Source organism: Etheostoma spectabile, unplaced genomic scaffold (assembly GCF_008692095.1).
Source record: "Etheostoma spectabile isolate EspeVRDwgs_2016 unplaced genomic scaffold, UIUC_Espe_1.0 scaffold00004332, whole genome shotgun sequence".
Taxonomy (NCBI): Eukaryota; Metazoa; Chordata; class Actinopteri; order Perciformes; family Percidae; genus Etheostoma; species Etheostoma spectabile.
The window spans coordinates 2000-24649 of NW_022603134.1; the positions used below are offsets into that span (position 1 = coordinate 2000).

Below are 22650 nucleotides of genomic sequence, written 5' to 3' on the forward strand. Positions count from 1 at the left end.
GAACGACATTTGTCAGAGTCTGGTTGTTGGAGTGTCCTCCCTTCCATAGCTTCATAATGGAGTAACCAGAGCTAATTGCTAACCGGTGTTGTAATTGTTGTGAACCAAGTCTTTAGTCCATCTCCGTGCTCGTACCCATTCACTGTATTTATGGACTTGAGTCAGAATAAACCTGAGATTTTAGTACGTTGACGTACAGATCCTTTACTTCATTAAAATACTAATACAATACTGTAAAAAAACTGTTACAGTAAAAGTCCTGCATTGAAAATGTTACTTAGGTAAAAGTAAGTATTATCGGATGTACTTGAGTATGTACTTAAGTTAAACATTTGGCTTTTTTGGATTTGAGTATAGTACTTCAGTATACGTATATGTACATAGTTACATTCCACCAGTTGTATTAGGTTTTTTATGTAACTAATTCTATGTGTGAATGATGTGTAAAAAAGCACCATAAATGGTTCCTAACCCTTTGTTTGAACTATTTTTTTACTGAACTCAGCCATCACACGCCACCACGTCACATTCTGCACTGCCCACCACCACAGATACATTCTCAGCCTGTGGAAACACAGCATCTGCACAAATGGTCAGTGTGGATGGCACACAATAGAATGAGAAGTGGGAAAGTAGGATGTTACCTTAAGCGATGCACGTGAAAAGGAGGGGATCCCACTGTTGTACTTCCCCGAGAGATCCCACAGGCCAGTGGAGACCATGTCATGGCTCCAATCCCTGCATGCCCCAAAACACGGCTTGAAATCGACCAATCACAGACGGCTAATTTGTGCTGTGTTGTTTAATGCCTCGTTTATTTAGTGTTTTGTATTTTTACAATATGAGGGACTAGGGAGGGAACTGACATCAGAATTCAAACTAATACAGTTACAATTCTATCTTAAAGAATCCAGTGGCTTGAATATTAACATTACATGGCAGCCCAACATTACTAATATCCAACCATTTGCATGGCTGACTCAATTTCTTACACAAAACAAGATACATAATTAAACTTAATACAGATGGAAAAAAGGTTTCAGACAGATTTCCGTTATGACTATGGCAGCTACTTACCTATCTTGTGGAACAGTTCAGGGAAGTTGCACTTCAACCTTCTCCCTTTGAAACATGTGGTACTCTGCCTGTTCGCAGATCGGAGGGATCTGGTTGAACTGTCGAGCAACGAGTACGCCTCCTACCCGCAGAAAGAGGGACATTTCTCTCTACCATTATTCCTGAATCAATCATTTGTTCAATCAGTTAACACATCCATTGCCTCCTTCATCTGGAAGAATAAAGTTCTAAAGAGTTAACAAAGGATTCCTTCAGGGGACGCCAATGTGGGGGGGGGGGGGGGGGGGGGGACTAGCTCTCCCCAGTTTTTTTCACTACTTTTGGGCAGCTAACTTGCAGAGAGATGTCATTCTGGCTCCATGTGCCAACACTGACTGGAACACTTGAACGACTCTTGCCACTCTTCATCCCTCCCTGCTTTGGGGTACTCCTCCCTGGCCACAAAGTGGTCCAGGTTTACCTCCCATCCCATAGTACTGTCCACCCTTAGAATCTGGGCCCAGTTCAAGATCATTACAACATCATCACTCTCTCCTCCCCCCTAGCCCTATGTGTAAGCAGAGGGGAAGTAACTAAGTACAGTTACTTTGTTACGTACTTATGTAGATTTTTGATGTTTTTTCCTGATATTTTTATTTTTACTATTTATTATTGTGTCAACTTTTTATACTTTCTCCTTACATTTTACGTTACAAGAGGTTGTCATGTCGAGATAGAATGGACAAGTGTCTCACGCTGGGAGCGGGCGCGCCCCCACTAGAGAAAGAAAAATAAACTATCTGTCCCATCAGAGGAATAATCAGATGAGATTGTGTGATCATCAATACCACATTCATCTATCAGATGGGACTATCCTGTATGTTGCCCTTGATGCACCACTAAGACACTCGACAGATTCGGCGTCATTCTGCATTCATTTGCGGCAAATCATGCAGCTTTTTTATTTTACCTTTATTTAACCAGAAAGAAAACTCATTGAGATTAAAAATCTCTTTCCAGTGTGTCCTGGCCTGATGGCGCTAACGTTAGCACGTAGTAGTATGGATGGCGATTTGATTTTGGAAAATGAGGAAAACCGAGATCCCAGAGATTCAGCAACAAGCAGCAAGACAGCCCATCATCCTCGGCCTTCTCTCAGAGAGATGTTTGAGACAGTAGACATCAAGAAGGACTCCTGGCCTTTGTGCTGGGGGACTTCTTACATTAATTCTGTTTAGTATTTCATATTTATCCTTTGTTTTCTTTCCTGAAGCCAATTTGAAACACATAAACACATTTAGATTCCCTTTTAAATGTTAAGGGGAAGATTAAAAAAGAGAGAATGGACTGAGAATCTCACAGAATCACAACTGAATTCATATCAGATTCATAAATCTTGTAACTCAGTCAGAATCTTATAACCTGGAGTCCCAGTCTCATTCATATTATCATATTAAGGGATGTTTTTAGTCCTATTGTCAGAAATCCATTTAACATGTAGCCAATGACATTTAAAGAGCCTTTCCCCATGTCCACTGAAGTTCCTCAGCGTGTTCTCTAGTAACGTGTGTGGTCCAGGTAGCTTTTAATAAATAATGCTCTTCTTTCACAAGGTTACTTTTACTTTTATACTTTAAGTACATTTCCAAGCCTGTACTTTGTTACTTTGACTTGAGTGAAGAAGTTAAATCAGTACTTCTACTTTCACCGGAGTATTTTTTAACACAGGTATCTGTACTAGATTAGATTGAGTTGTCGGACAGACATTGGGAAGATAGACTACAATGTGCACCATTGGGGCTCATTCAGTTTAAAGTAGTGCATTGGGCTCATTTTAGTAGGCTAGGTTAGCAGATATTTTTCAGACTGTTAAAGTATTGCCTGAAGTATGAGACACCTTTTTATTTGTTTACTCTACTTCCAATAACCTTAATGGATGGGAGCTGAGTAGCCTGACTGACAATTGTGAACCTGTGACTTTAAAGTCTTGTTAACCAACTGGTGTCGACACTCTCTAAACTGTATTTCGTTGCATTGTACCTAACATGTGTGATGACAATAAAGTTGAATCTAATCTAATGTGGGCATGGTTGGAAAGGACGGAGAGGAAAAAGCTGTTTTCCCCAGAATACTGTCCAATATGGGGGGGGGGGAGCTATTACTAAATGTTTTTTCTTTTTTGGTGCGTTTGTATAAGGTTTAAGTTGTTTACGATATAATGAAACTGGATAACTGTAAGATGTTAACATTCTTGATCTCCAATAAAAAGATTTATAAAAAAAGAGGACAATTGAGTCCAGATCTAACGTGCACAGATACATTTTTAAAAAGACACCTGATCTGTAATAGACCCAAGGATAGTAAAAAATTGGTGCATCAGAAAAGACCCAGATAGATGGAGAACACCAACTCTGGCATCACAAATATTTCCAAATATCCAAATATCAATAAATAGAAACCCCCGTTGTATTGATCAACAGTTTCTTTCCAGTTGCACTGCTGTGGTTCCATCAGCCAGGGGGGGAAAACTGGCTGTCTGGCGAGAGCCGCTGCGTTGCAGTGGTTAGGTCCTGTCACAGCACTATGCTCCCCCCCCCCCCCGGGGATCTGATGTTGTACCGTCACATGACTCAGCGGGACTAGACAAGCAAGCAAGCAGCCAGGCTCAGCCAGCAGCGCACACACCACACACCCACACACACACACACACACACCCACACACACACACACACACAGCAGGACAGAGAGGAAGGGGAGCGCTGTGTGGATATATCTTCAGGCCAAAATGAAACAACGCAATTTGTAAACAAACTTATACAACCATATAAAATTCTAAAATCACTAAACACACTTAAAAGGTCATGAAAATTCATTCAGATTTAGTAATTTAATAATTAATTTACCTTATTATTAAAGGATCGTATAATTATCGTATCGGTATCGATACCCAATTTTGCAGTATTGCACACCACTACGACACAGACAGTGGGAACCAAATGGACCAATGAATGCTTTTTCATATTTTGAGACTTGTTTGTGAACTTACCATGATCTCCATGGAGGTCCATCGTGATGTCCCCCAATACATGGCCATCCCCTGGTTGATCACATGGTCATTGCCCTCACCGTCTCTACCAAAACAGCCCACGTTAGCTAAGTAACAAAGTCAGACAAAAAAACAGCTGGGGGGGAAAAAAAGGAGGAAGAGGAAAAGGGTCCAGCTTAAAGTGATGGTTTGGAGTAATTTCACCCTAGTTTCCTTTTCTCCACGACCTCGAGCCAAACGACCCCTCAGAAGCATTTTTTCACCTGGGTCTAACATTGCGTGAGTTAGTGTTATCAGCTTTTTGATTTGTGATGTGTGACCTGCCCCCTATGCTTAGGATACGCCCCTTTTCATAACTAATAACCCATTGGATGTAGACCATTGGGTGACGTTTCATTGAACTCAGTAGGGAGTTCCCTTTTCATTGTAGATTTGGCTCGTCCCCTACGATTAAGCCATGCCCCTTTCCTAACTAATGATCTTTTTAAGGTAGAGTCTTGTGTGAGCTATCATTGAACTCAGCAGAGACTTCCTTTTTCTTTGGTTATGGTTTTGCCCACCCCCTTTTATAACTTATGACCCGTTTGATGTAGACCCTTATGTGAAGTATCATTGAACTCAGCAGAGAGTTCCTTATTTATTGGTGATGGGTTGTCTCCTTGATAAGCTACTTGATTAGCTAATGATAAAAGGAAAGACAGGTTAACATAAGTTTTAAACATACACATAAAATATTAACGTACATTTTATTTGCATAATTAGTTTATCCTGGTCTTACTGTATGATTTGAGTCTTTGGAAGATCCAGAATCACTGGCAATTAGACAATTAATGATTGATTAGGTCCATCACTCCATTAGGCACTGGTGATTAAGCCCAGAAGACTCTGAACTTTACACTATGGGATCGTATACACAGTTTTCTTTCCCAAGACCCATCTGAACAGTTGAATGGAAATACCTCTTCTTAACCATAAAGAACCATGGGGATCCTATGCTGACTAAACCGTGTGGTTCATCAGAACCTATCCCCCCTTTTCTGTGTTATTCTAAAATGTCAAAGATATTAAACAACTTTTAAAGTACACCTAAATGTACCAAGCATGCACCCCAGGGCACCTTTCTAAAGGTCAGAATACAGTTCTTCCGTCTTATGAAAAAGATTTTGTCTAAGTATTCGGTAGCTAGCCAGTGCTACATAGCTGGTGCGGGCCAACATACTGTAGCTTCTGTTCTCAGTTCCCCGCAGCCCCTGAGCAGCCAGGTGAGTTGGTGACTTTCCGAAGGAAGTGTAGCTCTGAACCAGGGAGTCCATATGGCAGAGGTCGGTCTGAACCGTAGCCCGTGGTTAACCACCAACCCCTTCCTGTTTCTAACCGTTTCTCCCCAGTCAGTAACACACCCGCTGAGAAGCCAACTCTGGTTATTGGGAGCTCCATACTGAGAAACATGAAGTTAGCTAGTGAAGATATCTAGAACTCTGGCCGTGTCTATTACTGCTCCTAACCCATGACAACCAGAACCAAAGATGCAGTGCTACATGCTTCTCTGTTTTGATGGAACAGTACCCACTCTTAGTTCCATAAACACGGTGTCTGTCCCCCGACTCGTCTGATCAAGGGTAGACAAAAGAGAAGGCGTGCCCCGAAACCTGGTGGAAATTAAAACACTGCTGCAGTAGTGGGACGGAACACGATAATGAAATTGGACTATTAAATATTAGATCTCTGTCTTCTAAAGCAGTCCTAGTAAACAATCAGATATCAGATAATCATCTTGATCTATTGTGTCCTAGTGAAACACGGCTGGCTCATGAAGAATATGTTAGTCTTAATGAATCCACTCCTCCCAGTCATATTAATACTCATATTCCTCAAGGCTCTTGCCGGGCAGTGGCTGCTAATTTATCCTAAACCTTAACTAAATTAGAACTTGTTTGAAAACCTTGTTCTTGATATTTCACATCCAACTTAGAAACATTACAGCCAATTATATTTGTTGTTGTTTACCACGCTCCAGGTCCGTATTCTGAATTCTGATTTTTATCAAGTCTAGTCCTTAAATCTGACAAAGTAATTATTGTAGGTGATTTTAATATATATGTGGACACTGATAAAGATAGCCTTAGTATTGCTACGCCTATAGCAAAGCTACAATCGAATGGTTGTTTTGGCGCTGAACCCGAGTTTCTAGCCAGGGCTTTATGAGAGGTTACCAAACCAACAGAATAACAAAAGCTGAGAAGACATTCAACTCACCTGTCTGTCCAAGTACATTTGCATAGAAGCAATTCTGCCTGCTTCAACAAATCAAAAGTGCTTTGCCTATTTAAGATGTATGAATTTCTGTGGGAGCTAACCTGGGCTCTAAATAAAAAGGTCTAACAGTGGCAGGCTAAGCTAGAGAAAAGGCAGACAGTATTAATTAAATCAGGAGACACTATAAGTTTGTTACTCAGGGGAAATAATTGGAACTTCATCAGTGAACAGGAAAGAGAATATTAGGATAAAATGAGACTGATACATTACTTGTGTATTAATATGTATTATTATCATATATTAATATGAAGAACCAAACTTTAAAACACCTGCGCCTGGACAGCCCAGTTGGTTGAGAACCCATATACAGAGGTTTACCTCTGATGCAGTAGACCTGGTTTGACTACGACCTGCAGCCCTTTGCTGCATGGCCCTCCCCTCTCTCCCCCCTTTCATGTATTAAGCTGTCTTGTCAAAATAAAGGCCTAAAATAACCCAAAATAATCTATATCTTTAAAAAATGATGATACTACTGATTGCACAACAGTAATTATAACTGCAAATGCGGTTATTGTGTGGATACATATGCTACTACGTATTAACACTTGCAACTCTGTTAGACTTCTCTAAGGAAAAGCTCTTGACTGGATCATTTGTATATCAGTGTTCATGTCTTATAAAGTTTATGATGCATTTCCAAGTCTTGTTGGATCAGGCCAAACTTGAATTAATAAGCTTCACTATAATATCCCCTTCATAAAAAAGTAAGAAAGCAAGACTGATCCATCCCAGGATAAGGACACCCACCTTCTATAGGTGTGTTAGGATCTGGTCGATTCGCAAAAACCACGTCTACGTACTCCAGCTGAAGTCTCTCTAGTGATGCCCTTAGACCTGTTTCATATAGATAATATTGCTTATTTATTGTGTTATTACATACATTTATTGTGATGTTATGTGGCTAGGGTGGCACATGCAGCTATGTTTTTCAAACATACATGCACATGACATGATAACGTATTAGTCTGTGAATAATTATTCACAATGGCAGTATAAAATCTTACCTTCGATTATATGTTTTCGAGACAATCCTCTTTCCATTTCGGCGCTGAAAAACAAAGTTTTATTTCAGAACTCAAGGTTTGAAAATTAGAACATTTCAAATGAGTTATTATCCCTTTTATATTAGTCATTGCTATATTGAATAAATGTAAGCCCAAAGCACAAACCTATTTTTTATTCTGGCAGAAATATAATTTCATTGACAGGGAAATCTATCATTTAACAATGAGACAACCAATGAGCAAAATATTCATTCATTTGAATTGAGGGCCACACATTAGCTGAGATGTTGCAATTTGGGGGCAATTCTTACACAATCATAATGAGAAAAATCAAATGAAGAAAAGCATGCCTTTGTTGAAGGGTTTGAAATAAAACTGAATCCAATGAACTGAGCAACAGAGGCTCTGATGCCAGTTCCGTTAGCTTTATTAAAGAGCAGACAAACTTGACCTGAATGATAATAATGATACCCGGCCTTTTCAGGTTTGTCAATGGAGGACCATGGTATGCCAATTGACTATCACAAACAACACAGCCCCTCAGAACCTTTGGAAAAGGAGTTATCCTAGCTGTGGTGTCCTTTCTGTTAGGTTTGAATGATGAACAGAACCCACATGCAGACAGAACGACGCAGAGCCAGGACTGTGATACGACAGGTTTTATTTAAAGTACTCAAGTATCAAGTCCAGGTTTACAGGGGGGAGAACAGGTCCAATGGTTTCCTGGAAGGAGCGGGTCCATCAGAGGAAGACAGTAGGCCAGTGGTGATGGTTTTGGTCCGGAGGATATGAAGCGGTAGCAGGAGTCAGGTCCAATGGCAGCTGAAAGAAGGGATCATGACAGTCAAAAGTAATTAAACAGATAGGCGAGACTAACTGTGGTTGTCTTGACTATGATATGACACAGAGTGGAGGACTGGGTACATGAAGTAGAGGTTGATTGCAGTAGATGAGAGGGTGCTGGAATCCTGACTCCTGCACATCAGACTCCATTCCTGCAATTAGGAGAGACAGAAGGAGGGAGAGAGGAGAGACTTGGCTGGATCCAGGAGTGCCAGTGCCATTCAACCATTTTTTTTTCTGTGTGCTTCCCTGACAACAACACTTTCTTTCTTATCATGACTCTTGTGTAGTAGTAATAATAATAATGATAACACTCAAGGTCGCTTTACAGACAATAAAAGACAGATACAAGGAACAGAAAAGTGTAAACAGTTATAACAAAACAAAAACAAAACAAAAAGAAAAATAATACTTACAGGAACAGTGTATTTATAAATAAGCAAGCTGGAAAAAGTGGGTTTTGAGTCTAGTTTTGAACAGGGGGAGAGAGTCAATATTGCGGAGGTCGGGTGGGAGTGAGTTCCAGAGCTGGGGAGCAGAGCGGCTGAAGGCTCTGGTCCCCATGGTGACAAGTCGAGCTGGGGGGACAGTGAGGTGGAGGGAAGAGGAGGATCTGAGGGAGCGGGAGGGGGGGCGATGTGAAGGAGTTGTGATAGAGATGGAGGAGCAAGGTTATGGATGGCTTTGAAAGTATGGAGAAGGATTTTAAATTGTATTCTTAATTGAACTAGAAGCCAATGGAGCTGCTGAAGGACGGGGGTTATCTATCTACAGTTCAGATGGGGTTTGATGTGAACCAATTTTGTTTCTGCAGTGATGTATTATGCAGGAGAGTTTTTTTGTTTGGTGTGGAGGAGGTTGTACTAGGATGACATGTTAAAGGTGAGAATGGAATCAATGAGGAAACAGTAAATCAGTAACTATATCATTGCTCAGTTTCCTCAGCAGGTGGAGGCGCTGTTGTGCTTTTTTGTACAGAGTCAATGTGCTGTGCGAAGGACGGCCAGGTGTCTATCTCCACAAGTGTTCCCAGGTATTTAAGAACTCCACCTGCTCCACCAGCTGACACTAGATACTGAGAGGTTGGAATAGATGGGAAGCTGCTGCCACAGCACAGCACCATAGACTTTGATATATCCAAAGAATGTTTAGCAAATGTTTGGACCAGGTTGTTGACTGCCTGCTGGTCCAGTGATTCATTGGCAAAAGCAGGAAAAACGTCCATCACTAAAAGTCCTTAGCAGGTGTCATTTTCGGAATTGAAATTGTGGTGGATTATTCAAAGGCCAGTTTGAAGAGGTGCTCAGTAAAGTTGTATTCCGGACACAGGCTGTCAGTCCATTTGCCCACGGTAAACAATTCCATGTTGTCATATGAAATTATAATGCATAACTTCCATGGTAAGGTTAATGTTTCAATTTTAACATTAGTTAGGACAAATAATTGTCCACAGAAAGCTCTCCATTTTGTACTAGAAATCATGTACCTTTGTGTAGTTTGTTTGAATAGCAGTAAACTGCCACTCTGGTTCATATTGCAGTGAATACAATGCTAACGCTAAAATCACAGTTTCTTTGGTTAAAAGCCAAAAAAAGACAGTTTGTTTAGTCTTTTAGCGATGCATTGTATTTTATAATACAGTGAACCCTCGTTTTTCACGGGGTTACGTTCCAAAATGAACCCGTGATAGGCGAAATCCGTGAAGTAGTACCTTTATTTGTTTTACAATTGTTATACGATGAAATATTCCATAATACACTGAAACCAAAGAACAAAACCTTTTTACAGGCCCAAGCATTTGTATAAAAGTACTGTATAAACGTTTTTTTTACAAATAACTACTGTACTGTAAATAATAATTTTAATCATCAATACGAACGGAAGGCTTCAATGTCGGAGATCAGCACCGCCCCCCCCCCCCACCGCCCCCCCACGACCAGAGTCATTGGATTAGAACGGGAGAAAATTAAAAATGATTATGAAAAAAATACAAAGTACAGTAGGAAAACAGTGACTCCCGTCTATTTCACTGCTCTTCTGACTGACCGCTGCATCCCACCTGGCAAGCTCTGTAGCGGTGCAGGTGTGTTTTTTCGAGAGAAGAACATAGTTATCGGTAGTTGTTGTTGCTCTTTTTTCTTCTGGGCAAAAAGATTCTGATAAACCGACATGCCACCATTGATTATGTTTGAGAACTGTAATGAACGGCTCATCAAAGGCTCACATTCTTGAGCTCCTCGTTGAAGTTACAATCAGAATGGCGAAACCAATGCACGATGCAAATCCGTGAAGCAGCAAGACCATGAAAGGTGAACCGCGATATAGCAAGGGTTCACTGTATATCTTTCTTCATGTTGAATCCCTAACCTGCTAATTAAGTCCTACATTTGTTTCCAGATATCTTGCTACTGGTGACTTGTACTGTAAGATAGCATTTAGGGATGAGCCGAGTACTCGGCTGAAACGAGTATCCGGTACGGATAAAGCACTGTTGCCGAGTACAAGTATTATCCGAGTAATATGAGTCAATATCTGTACTCGGATTGGATAAAACTCCCCATCACGGACAGTGTCTGCGTTCTGTGATAGGCTATTCACAGTGCCCCCCCCCCCCCCCCCTACACTATTCTGTGATAGGCTAGTCCCAGCGCCCCTCCCCTACACTATTCTGTGATAGGCTAGTCCCAGCGTCCCTCCCTACACTATTCTGTGATAGGCTAGTCCCAGCGCCCCTCTCCTACACTATTCTGTGATAGGCTAGTCCCAGCGCCCCTCCCCTACACTATTCTGTGATAGGCTAGTCCCAGCGTCCCTCCCCTACACTATTCTGTGATAGGCTAGTCCCAGCGCCCCTCCCCTACACTATTCTGTGATAGGCTAGTCCCAGCGCCCCCCCTACACAGACAGATTCCTTCTGTTGCTGTGTGCCGCTCCGCTCACTCGCATTCAGAACACAGAGAAGTGACCAGCTCTCTCCCTCAGGTCCGCGGGCTTTCCCGTTAACATTTAGGGTTTCTTCAGCTTCAGGTTTGTTTTATACTTTGGTTTGAACTAGTACCTAGTAACCAGGAGACTTCTGGTAACCGTGGGGTTTGTTGCTTAGTAACCAGGAGACTTCTGGTAACCGTGGGGTTTGTTCAGACATGGTGTTGGTAGAATGCGACTACCTGGACTCCGCTTATCCGGGGGCGGGTTGCGGGGGGAGCAGTTCCAGCAGGGGACCCCAAACTTCCCTTTCCCGAGCCACATTAACCGCCTCCGACTGGGGGATCATGAGGCGTTCCCAGGCCAGGTTGGAGGATAATCCCTCCACCTAGTCCTGGGTCTTCCCTGAGGCTTCCTGCCAGCTGGACGTGCCTGGAACACCTAGGGAGGCCCCCTGTAGGCATCCATATCAGGTACCAAAACCACCTTGACTGGCTCCTTTCAACGCAAAGCAACAACTCTACTCCAAGTTCCTCACAGATGACTGAGCTTCTCACCCTATCTCTAAGGAAGATGCCAGCCCCCCTCCTGAAGAAACCCATTTTGGCTGCTTGTACCCTGGTGTCAAGGCTGGGGTTCTGACCCAGAACACAACACTGAGTCAGAGTAGCGATTAACTAAAAACGTTTTGATGAAAGTTTAGTACTGAAACCCATCTGTGATCTGGTTGAAGTTGCCACAGGCTATGAAGGTTCATGCTACTTTTCATGTTTCTCAACTGAAACCCGTGTTTTCCACCCCTTTCATCCGGCGGACACGGTTGGTATCCTAGGGCTACTTTGAAAGGTGAGAGGCCGGTGGCGGAGGTGGTCAGAGAGTTATGGGCATATTCTATCCATGGCAGATGTTTGGCCTAGGAGGGTGGATGCTGAGCAGCCACACAACGGGGGGGATGCTTCGAGGTCCTGATTGGCTCTTTCATTCTGATGTTGGACTGGGGATGGAACCCTGAGGACAGACTTACTGAAGCACTCAAAGCAGTACAAAAACTTTCCGGACACGAGAAATAAACTGTGGGCCTTTATCAGACACAATGTCCATAGGTATTCCATGGAGGCGGAATACATGCTGGACTAAGAGGTTTGCCTGACACTGGCAATAATTTTGGTAATGCTAAATATCTATCTGTTAAGTGTCTTGAGATAACTCTTGTTATGAATTGATACAATAAATAAAATAAAATTGAATATAGTGGACAGATTTAGAGAATCTGTCCACGATGGTAACTATATAATCATTACCTTTAGACTTAGGCAGACCGGAAACAAAATCCAGAGCTATGTGGGACCAGAGGCAACTGGGAACTGGAATGGGTAGCTGAAGACCCAAAGGAGACTGGTGGAAGGCTTTACCCTGAGCACAGGTTGAACAGGCCGCCACGTAAGCCCGCACATCCGCTTCCACTGACGGCCACCAGAAATGTCTCTTCAACAGTGTCAAAGTGCATTGCATCCCAGGGTGGGAAAGTGGGAGGCATGAATCCACTGCAACACCTGAGACTGGACTGTCTCTTGAAAAAAGAGCAGGTTCGGGGGTCCGTTACCTGGTCCAGTGTGTAGCCAGTGCCGTGATTCCTCCAACGCTAACTTCACAGCCAGTAGTTCTTGGTGTCCAATGTCGTAGTTACTTTCTGTGGAAAACAATTGCTTGGAAAAGAAAAAGAAAAGGTGAAGCTTCTGGTCAGTGGGGGAGCGCTGGGAGAGGACGGCTCCTACCCCAGAGTCAGAAGCACCATCTCCACAACAAACTGTAAAGCGGGGTCAAGATGTATTAACACAGGGGCGGTAGGAAACAGCTCCTTAAGCACACAAACTGCCTGCTCAGCTTCAGGGGACTAATGGAAAGGGATTTTTTGAGATGTAAGTCTAGTGAGGCGAGCCACCAACCGACTAAAACCTTTACAAACCTCTGGTAATTATTAGCAAAACACAAAAAAAACGCTGAAGCTGCTTACATGTAGTGGGCGTGGGCCATTCTGTAACTGCCTTCACCTGCCCGCTCTCAATGACGAGCCCAGAAAGGAACTGTTTGTAGGACTTTCATTTCTCTGCCTTCACGTAAAGCTTATTTTCCAAGACACGTTGTAGGGCTTGACAGACATGTGACTCATGCTCCTTGGAGGACTTGGAAAAAATGAGAATGTCATCAAGGTATACAAAGACAAAACTGTTCATAGAATCCCATAGAACATTGTTCACCATGGCTTGGAACACAGCTGGGGCATTACAAAGCCCTAAAGGTATTACTAGATATTCAAAATATCCCAGTGGAGCGTTGAACGTGGTTTTCCACGCATCCCCCGCCGGATTCTGACGAGGTTAAAGGCATTCCTGAGGTCGAGTTTGAATAACATTGTGGAGCCTTGCAAAGGTTTGAAAGCTGAGTTGATGAGTGGCAGGGGATATTTATTTTTCATAGTAATGTTGTTTAAACCCCGAAATTCAATATATGGGTATATATAGTCTTTTCTTTTTTGTCAACAAAAAAGAATCCTGCACCAACAGGAGACATCGAGGAAGAGATTATGCCAGCAGTCACAAATATATTGCTCCATCGCCTCTCTTTCTGGTTGGAACAGATTGTATAGACGACTTGATGGCACGGCGCACTGAGAAGATTGAGTGGAGCAGTGGGTGTACAGGGTTGTCATTAGCGGCGGGAAGAGCTGACCAGAGACACTCAGAATAGCTGTGAGTTCTCCAACTGATAATGGACTGATGTTTCAAGTCAATTTGTGCGTTATGGATACTCAGCCAAGAGAAACCGAGGATTATTGGGGTTATAGAAGCGTACGTGACTTTCAATTGGATGATTTCACGAGGGCTTGGTTGCTTGGACCAATTCTATTCTCCTTATACTGTATATGCTTCTTCTAGGCAGTATTATTAGAAAACACTCAATTAACTTTCATTGATACGCAGATGACACCCAATTATAACTATTAATCAAGGCAGACAAAACCAGTGAGTTAGCTAAACTTCAAGCATGCCTTAAAGATCATGCATTAAAATTATGGGTGACCTACAATTTTTCTGATGTTAAACTCTGGCAAAACCGAAGTTATTTTGCTGAACCCTAAACACCTCCAAACTTCATTATCTTCGGACATAGCTGCTCTGGATGGTATTGCCCTGGCCTCCAGCACTAATGTCAGAAACCTAGGAGTTATTTTTTCCATCAGAATTTATCCTTTAACGGCCAATTAAAACAAACCTCAAGAACAGCCTCTTTTCAACTTCAAAACATTGCCTAAATTAGGAACATCATTTCACGTACCTGTGTCATCTGATGCATCTTGCGCGTCAGTTCCCCTCTTCCGCCTCAGTCACCACTTCACTTATAACTGCAAGTCTCTCGTCAAGAGGGGTCATCTCCGGTGTCCCTTTTTTTTTGCATTGACCTTGATGTTAGACCTTTTTTTTTTTTTTTTTTGGCCACGGTCCGACCTTCTGAGGTTGCGGCATTAATATCATCTTCCATCTTTTGCCATTGTGAAGCTTTTTTTCACATTAGTGATACCCACACTGTGCCCTCCAAATAATGTTTCCTTCTTTTTTCTTTTTTTACCTGTCCAACAAGAACTTCTACTTCACATTAGGTAGATTTTATTTTTAGTTTTCCTCTCTTTGTTTGCCATGATGTCTCAATGAATGAATATTAATTCGGGGCGTTTCACTGATTATTTTTAGGCAACTATGGGTGTGACATGCGTCAGCCACGCGAAGCCGCCAAAGCTGCATCACATTTAGAGTTGATTGTGATCTATGAAGGGAAACCGTTTTATAAATCCAAATATTTCTGTGCGTATCCTATGTTTAATCCGTACACCACTTCTGACGCAAACTTGCCGCATAGTTTTATAAATGAGGCCCCAAGTGTTAAAAATGACCATGCGTTGACCATTAGCTGTTGTTTAGCTGTCTTTGTCTCGAACTCTCTCTTTGCTCAGCTAATGTAATGATGCATATGTCCCTTGGACTTGATGGGAAAAGTGCCTGACAACAGTTGTTACTTCATCAATCTGCAGTTCTAAAAACATTTTTCCTTTTAGACTTTTACTGGACAATAATAAAAGGACTTAGAACATTGCTGTAATGTTACCTCCTTATAATACCCTAACATATGGCCAATAAGGAGTGTATTTAATTCAAGGCAATAATAAAAAGGAAAAAAAAAGATAGCTTATACATACTTTCCTCCCCAGAAGATTTTGGTGGTGATGACTAAACTGGAACGCCTGCATGTGAGAACATATGGAAAAAAAAGAAAACAGACTTTGGAAATGTAAAAATGACACCTGAAAACAATATATATCAATGACTAAAATCATTATAGAATATTATATCAAATACAATATTCCCTTATATTTCTGAAAATCAATTACCATCATTTTATTTTAAACTTTTAGAACAAGTATGTGCAAAAACACAAACGAGGGACAACTACCCACAGGCCACCACCCTGATACACCCATTAACATGCAATAAACACAACACAAATGTTGCCAGAGTAGTAAATAGTTGTCCACACATGGCCATCTGCTGTATCTGTAAGAATGCAGCGTGGACCTTAGCGCAGTGAGAGAGTTTAACCCAAAACCCAACAGTCAAAAAGGTTATCTAACAATGATTAGACAAGTTATTGGAAGTTCCAGCTAACACAATCCTTCCCATTGGTGCGGGCAACACAGCTCCTTAGCTTCTACCTGTATGGAGGATGTAATGTATATTCATGAGAAAAATTAAGTCCAAAGAGAAAACAAAGAGAGGTAAAGTTACAAATATTAATTTACTACAATAGTCAGATTTACATTACCTCATGGTCACAGTTCCAGTCTACGATCTAGACCATAGTTCTCCATTCCCAACATTCCCATTTTTGTAAATATAATAAGAACATATTAGATCACAAAACAAGGGTGCATTAATACAAGACATATCTCTAATACGTATAGAAACAAAAGACATTACAAAATTTTGTTAAACAGTACATAAAATACCGTATCGTAAAATCAACCCTTGATTACCACTATCTTGACAACATTCTGGACCCATTTGACATCTCATCTTTTCAATTTTCCATTTCATCCTTTCAATTTCAATTTGGCATTTCAAAGTGATGAAAAAGGTGTGAAGCGTAGCCCGAATGTTTGGGTGCAGTGGAGCCTTACGGACAGCAGGGGGAGCTGACAAAGAACACGGTCCAATGACAACGGAATGACCAGGGTGGTAGGTATTATTTAAAGGGGCAGTTGCTTCCACTTGATAAAAGCGTTCTTCCATTTCACATGTCCATGTGGCCTCTTTTACAAAGTCACTAGTGTTAGGATTAAGGAGCGTAAACAACTTTACCACAGTTCCTTATCGGTCTGATGGCGAGAAAGCAGTAAACAATGCAGCTGAAATGTTAAGAGGCTAACTTGAAAAAAATGCAATCCTACCCAACGAGGTTGAGGAGGTTAAGAAATCTCTGGACTTCTTGTCGGCGGAGATTTCAACCGCTGCAGTCCAACAGAACAAAATCATGGATCTGATGGGTGAAATACAAACGCTAAAGAGGCAAACTTGGAGAAGGACCAAAAGATTTTCTGGAGACTTGAGATTCTGACCTCGAGCAACACTCCAGAGTTAACGATGTTGTCAGCGGCCTGACAACCAGACACCGGAACTATGCCAGGGTGGCGGCGGACGCTGGGCACACCACTGCAAGAGCAAGTGAAGCTACTGAGGAGAAGGAGACGCTGGAACAACAGGTGATTTGCTTTTTGGACAGCAAAGTCATTCATGTTCACAGCGGGGACATTGAGGATTGTCATACTCTGCCGAGCAACAACTAATCTCCTCAGAGAAGGAAGGAAAGTAAAAGGCACGGAAGTTTACATCAACAAACACCTCACCAAGAAAAATGCTGACACCAAGAAAGCACGCATACTCACAAAATCGAGACCCAGGCAACATGGGCAAGAAATTGTAAAATATTCATTAAACTACACCTGAGGCAGGGAAAGTGCTTCTCATCAGGGACATCATCGAGCTGGATAAGTTTGAAGCAGGAATGAATCAAGAGCAACATCGGCCCACATAAGGTAACTGTGATGGTGAGGGTGGTTTCTGTGGTGGTTTCTGGGTCCTGTCTTGTCTCCTCGTGTTTGTGTCTTAGTTTTCTCCCCGGTCTTGTGGTGTTGGTTCTGTCCTGTGTTCCCCGAGTGTCTGTATGTTCTGTTTCCTGTTTTATTTTGAAGTCTGGTTTTTGTCTCGTCTTGCCTTTAGTTTTACTTCCTGTCTCTTCCCGCTATTGTGATTACCTGATGTTTTCCACCTGCTTCCCTGCCCTCTCGTCACCCTGCCTCTCGTTACCTTGTGTATTTAATGTCTGTGCTTCTCTTGTCTCTTGTCAGATCCTTTTGTCTAGACCATATCAAACACAATGATCATGGCAAACTGTTACATATGATCAACTGAACTTGAAAAACTTTAAAATACACAGGACGTAAACCACAAGACATTAAAAATGATAATAAAACCCAGATAATAGTTTTTACATTGATACTCACTGCCAGTGTTAATATTACACAGTTGAAAAAATACATAAAAATGGACGGCACAATATCAATAATGCATTGTAACAGCAGGAGCGTTCAACAGGAAACTATCAAAGGATGAAGGGGTTGCATTATATATTGACCAAAGTTATCAATGTAAAATAGTTAATAAAATGTCTTTTGTTGTAGATACAATCATGGAATGCATTTCAGTACAAATTGAAATTTGAAAAATCTAAAAACATTCTAATTAGCTGGATTTATAGGAAACCGGGATCAAATGTTGACATGTTTAAGGAAAGAATTACAGAAATATTCAATAATAGCAAAAAAAAGGTTTTAATGTGCAGAGACTTCAACATTGGCTGGCTCAACCCACAAGTCCACAACAAAACGACAGAGTTCATTAATCTGATGTGTCGTACCTGTGTGCATCCCTCAATCACTCGACCAACCAGAATAACAACCAGTAGTGCTACACTACTTGATAACATATTTACCAATGTGATTGACTAAAAAGTTGAAAGTGGACTAATAATAAACAAAGTCAGTGATCAGGACTGGGGCAAAGTGGACGTAGATAATGTGAATGAAGCTTATGGTTCATTCTCGACTGTTGTAACATCACTTTATGAAAAAAAACTGTCCTCTAGTAAAGAAAAGGTAAAACAGAAATCTGATGATGAACCGTGGATAACTAACTAATAGTAAATGCATGGAAGAAGAAAAATGTATTAAATAGTATGGTATATAGAGCATTTTTAAAGAGGACAAAAGAAGCAAAATTAATTAATTAATTAATTAAAAAAATGACTAGAATCATGAGAAGCAATACAATTAAATATGGAGGACAACAGAATTTATTAAGAAACACCTGGAAGTTATTGAATGAAATTATCAACAAGAAAAAGGCAAAATAGGAGACTACTATTATTTCCTGACAAAAAAACAATACAGAGGTTAAGGATATGAACTTAGCTGCAAATGAATTTAAAGATTATTTTGTTGGCGTTGGTCCAGGTTTAGCTGGGGAGTTTCCAAAGACTGGCAGTAGAAATGATGTGTTAAGCAACAATGTTAAGGGCACTGATTTTTCACAATTTTTTTAGATTGTTAAAACATTTAGGAGTAAAAAGTCCCTTGACTGGAATGATATTGACATGTTTATGGTCCAAAGTATTATTGGCTGTGTTTTCCAACCTCTAACGCATGTATGTAATCCATCTCTGAAAACTGGAGTCTTTCTACATAAAATGAAAATGGCAAAGCTGTTAGCAATATACAACGCTGGTGAAAAACATACACTTTCAAACTATAGACCTGTTCCATTGCTCTTCCAATTCTCAAAAATACTAGAAAAATATTTTCTACAAGGACTGATAGCTTCATTACGAAACATCATATACTGTGTGATCAGCAATATGGTCCAGGGCTAATAGGACAACTTCACTTATTTAATTTGTAGAAGAAATATCAACAGCAATGGAACAACAAATATGCAGTGGGGATATTTCTTGGATCTTAAGAAGGCATTGTTAAGATCACAGACAATTGTGTTGATCATGAAATTACACACATATAATATTAGGACTGCACTTTCGTGGTTAAATAGCTACTTACATAAAAGACAACCAAACGTTGAATTGCAAAACCATAAATCAAAGGTAAAGAAAACACACATGTGCATGTATATAAGTAATGTCAAAACACTGACAGCCATTTGCTTTGCTGATGACACTAATTTAATCTGTTCTGGGGAAAATTTGGAACAAGCAGAAATGAGATCAATTACAAGTACTTACTTTATCAATATTATTTATGGCCACAGGTGAATATAACTTATATTAGGGTTACCTACTTTGCATTATTACTTTAATTACATATTCAATTTAATTTTAAGGTCACTTACTTACACTGCAATATTGTTTTTTTTTTTTTTGCGATGTCGATGCTAAAACACAATATCGTTCAGCCCTAGTGTGAGTCTTCCCCGTGTAGTCTCAGTTTTCCTGGTTCCTGAGATTAATGTTTTGACATTGTCTTCATTCTGCATTACTTCTTGCCTGCTGTATCCAGGACTCCTTTGTTTTGTATATTTTTGTTTGGAAATTAAATCATCAAATGATCCACTGCTGACCGTCTCTGCATTTGAATCCACATTTCTCTGAATCTGTAACAATGTACATATGTTTTAATTTTTTTTACATGTTCAAAATAAACTACTACTTCTAACTTGCAAACGGAACACAGGCAGTGTCAAGTGATCTGTCACGGTTGCAGCTATCACCGTTGTCCTGCTCTGCACCCCGTCATGTCCTGTCCAAAACTTGACTCAGTTGTCAGAGAGGTCATAAAGGAAGAAATTGTTATTTGATTCAAAATTGAAGCCAATCCAAGAATATCTGGACTCACTTTTCAGGGATTTGGCTTCTAATACAGTGGGCTCCAAAGTTTGGGCACCTCTTGTACACTTCTCTATCTCTGCTCTTATCTTTGCCGTTCGCTATTTCCCCACTGTGTGACAAATAAAGGTTTTATCTTATCTTACTTGCTATAGTCACTTGACCAAATAACATCCACATCAGCTCCATTTTAAATTACAACCTCCTTGCTGCTGCAGAAACAGTGACAAACTTACAGTTCCACATTAAATTACAATAATTATAATATGTGAGTAAATATTAATTTGAACATAACATAAATATTTTGCAGTATACTTACATGATGATTAAAACAGGAAAATTAACCATTAGTCTGCCTAGAAAAGTAAATGATATAGCTTACACATAAGCATTCTTGTTACTCATTATTAAAGTTAGAATATTACAGTTAGGATACTACAGCTTTCAAGGCATTGCACACACGACTACTTGGCAGCAAAGCGTTAGAATGGGGATATAAATATAAGGCCCTGGTAGTGAGCTGCTAACCAGAGCAAAGACACTGACTAGCAGTTCAACCTCAATAAATGCCAGTCTGGCATTACCTTGCAGATGACAATCCAATTAACAATAAGTAGGGAAAAAAATCAGGGTTATAACTTAAACTTAAACTGTCAAGTATGATGCCCCTAGTTTTGTAAAATCAAAAACAATTTTACCTCCATCCTTTCTTCTTTATGATACTTCCCAAGACAACTTCAGCCCTGGGAAAGGAAATAGAATAGTGGAGAAAGAATAGTGTTTTGTAGGGATGAGCGAGTACAGCATTATCTGTATCTGTTTACCACATGAATTATCTGTATCCGGATCGGTACTCGGACTGGGCGGGGCCTACACCGGAAGTGGTCAGATTTAACCCGGAAGTGGGTCGAGTTGTCTTGAAATGTGCGGGGCTTTAACCGGTATGCTATTTTAAGCATGCAATTGACATGGGTTGATCAGAAATTGTTATATTTATTGCTGATTAGAAAACTATTTACATGACAGCATCAAGCTTCAGAGCAATGGTGTTGTCATGGTAACAAACAAACTGTAAAAAGAACAAGTTTTGCAACAATGAATGCAACACATGCGGTTGCAATTATGAAGTAAAGTGTAATGAACAAGAGTTGTCATACTCAATATAACTTTCTTTTTTTAACTTTTAATTTTTTTATGATCGGTGTGATATTTTTAAAGTAAAGTAAAGTAAAAATAAAAAATAACTCAAACAGAGTTATTTTTTATTTTTACTTATTTCCACACCAGGTATGTGTTAGTGTTTGTGTGTGTGTGTGTGTGTGTGTGTGTGTGTGATTGTGAGTAAGAGAGAGACACAGAGAGAGAGAGAGGGCGGGGGCAGATGCTGTCTCTCAGATCAGCATTGACTTTAATGAAGCCAGCTGACGGTTAAAAAAAAAAAAAAAAAAAATCTCATGTGGAAAAGTATAAACTAAATTACAGTAAGTCACATGTTGATTTGATCTTGGAAATCATTCACAGCCATACTTACTTCCCAGCATTATACACTTCAGCGGTGTCGAACAGATTGATCCCATTCTCATATGCCAAAGTCATCAGCTCCTCTGCAACCTTCAACCGCAAAATTTGAAATTATGTTTTTTTTGCTGGCAAGTTGAAGAGGTTCTTCAGAAAACGAGCAGTTGCATCAAGAATGCTTTACTATATAACTTATAAACAGGATTCAGGATTTTTGTTCAGCTGTGGTTAGGATTTGAACATTTGTGGTGGAACACTAGTAGCTACATTGCAGGTCAGCAACATTGATGAACAATTGTGTAGATATTATGGGTCCTCAGCTCCAACTCTCTCGCTAATGAATAAATTATGCTGAAACAGCTGGAAAATGTCAACAGTAACGTAAGTTGGAAGCTTGTACCAAGTTAAATCTTAAACGCATTGCAGACATGGTTGACCATCCATCTGTAAGCAAATGGGTGATAAAGGTGTCAAAGCTGGTGTCAAGAAAGTTGGACAGAGCCCGGGCTTCTTAATCAGAGATCACTATTATTAAATGGCTCTGTGAACCCAAGCTTTCTTGCTCAGGCTCTATTTGCATAATAACCATCAAAGGGAGTGTTTAGAATGTCATTCAAACCGAAAGGTCAGATTGCAAGCCGCCTACTTCTTGCCTATGAAGATGAAAATATATTATAAAAATAACACTGTTGCTGCAAATATAAACTCACAATTTGATACTTATTTTATTACTCATATTTAACCACTCAATGCTGACCATTTATTTCTAATACAGTTGCTCACTTGATGCAACAGATTTAAATATTTTACTCAAGAACTGCATTTAGGTCTGACACTAATAATGAAGAATAAATCAGCTCAATTTTTAAAATATCAATTGGGCTAGATCCTTTATGCAGGAAAGTCTGAAGATGCCTGGAGTAATTTTGATGTATACTG

The 22650-nt window shown here is 40.4% G+C and overlaps 1 pseudogene; it reads right to left on the bottom strand.

The window, feature by feature from the left end:
* Positions 1–501: 501 nt before the first annotated feature.
* Positions 502–21822, bottom strand: LOC116677065 (voltage-gated potassium channel subunit beta-2-like; annotated as a pseudogene).
* Between the last annotated feature and the right edge of the window lie 828 nt (positions 21823–22650).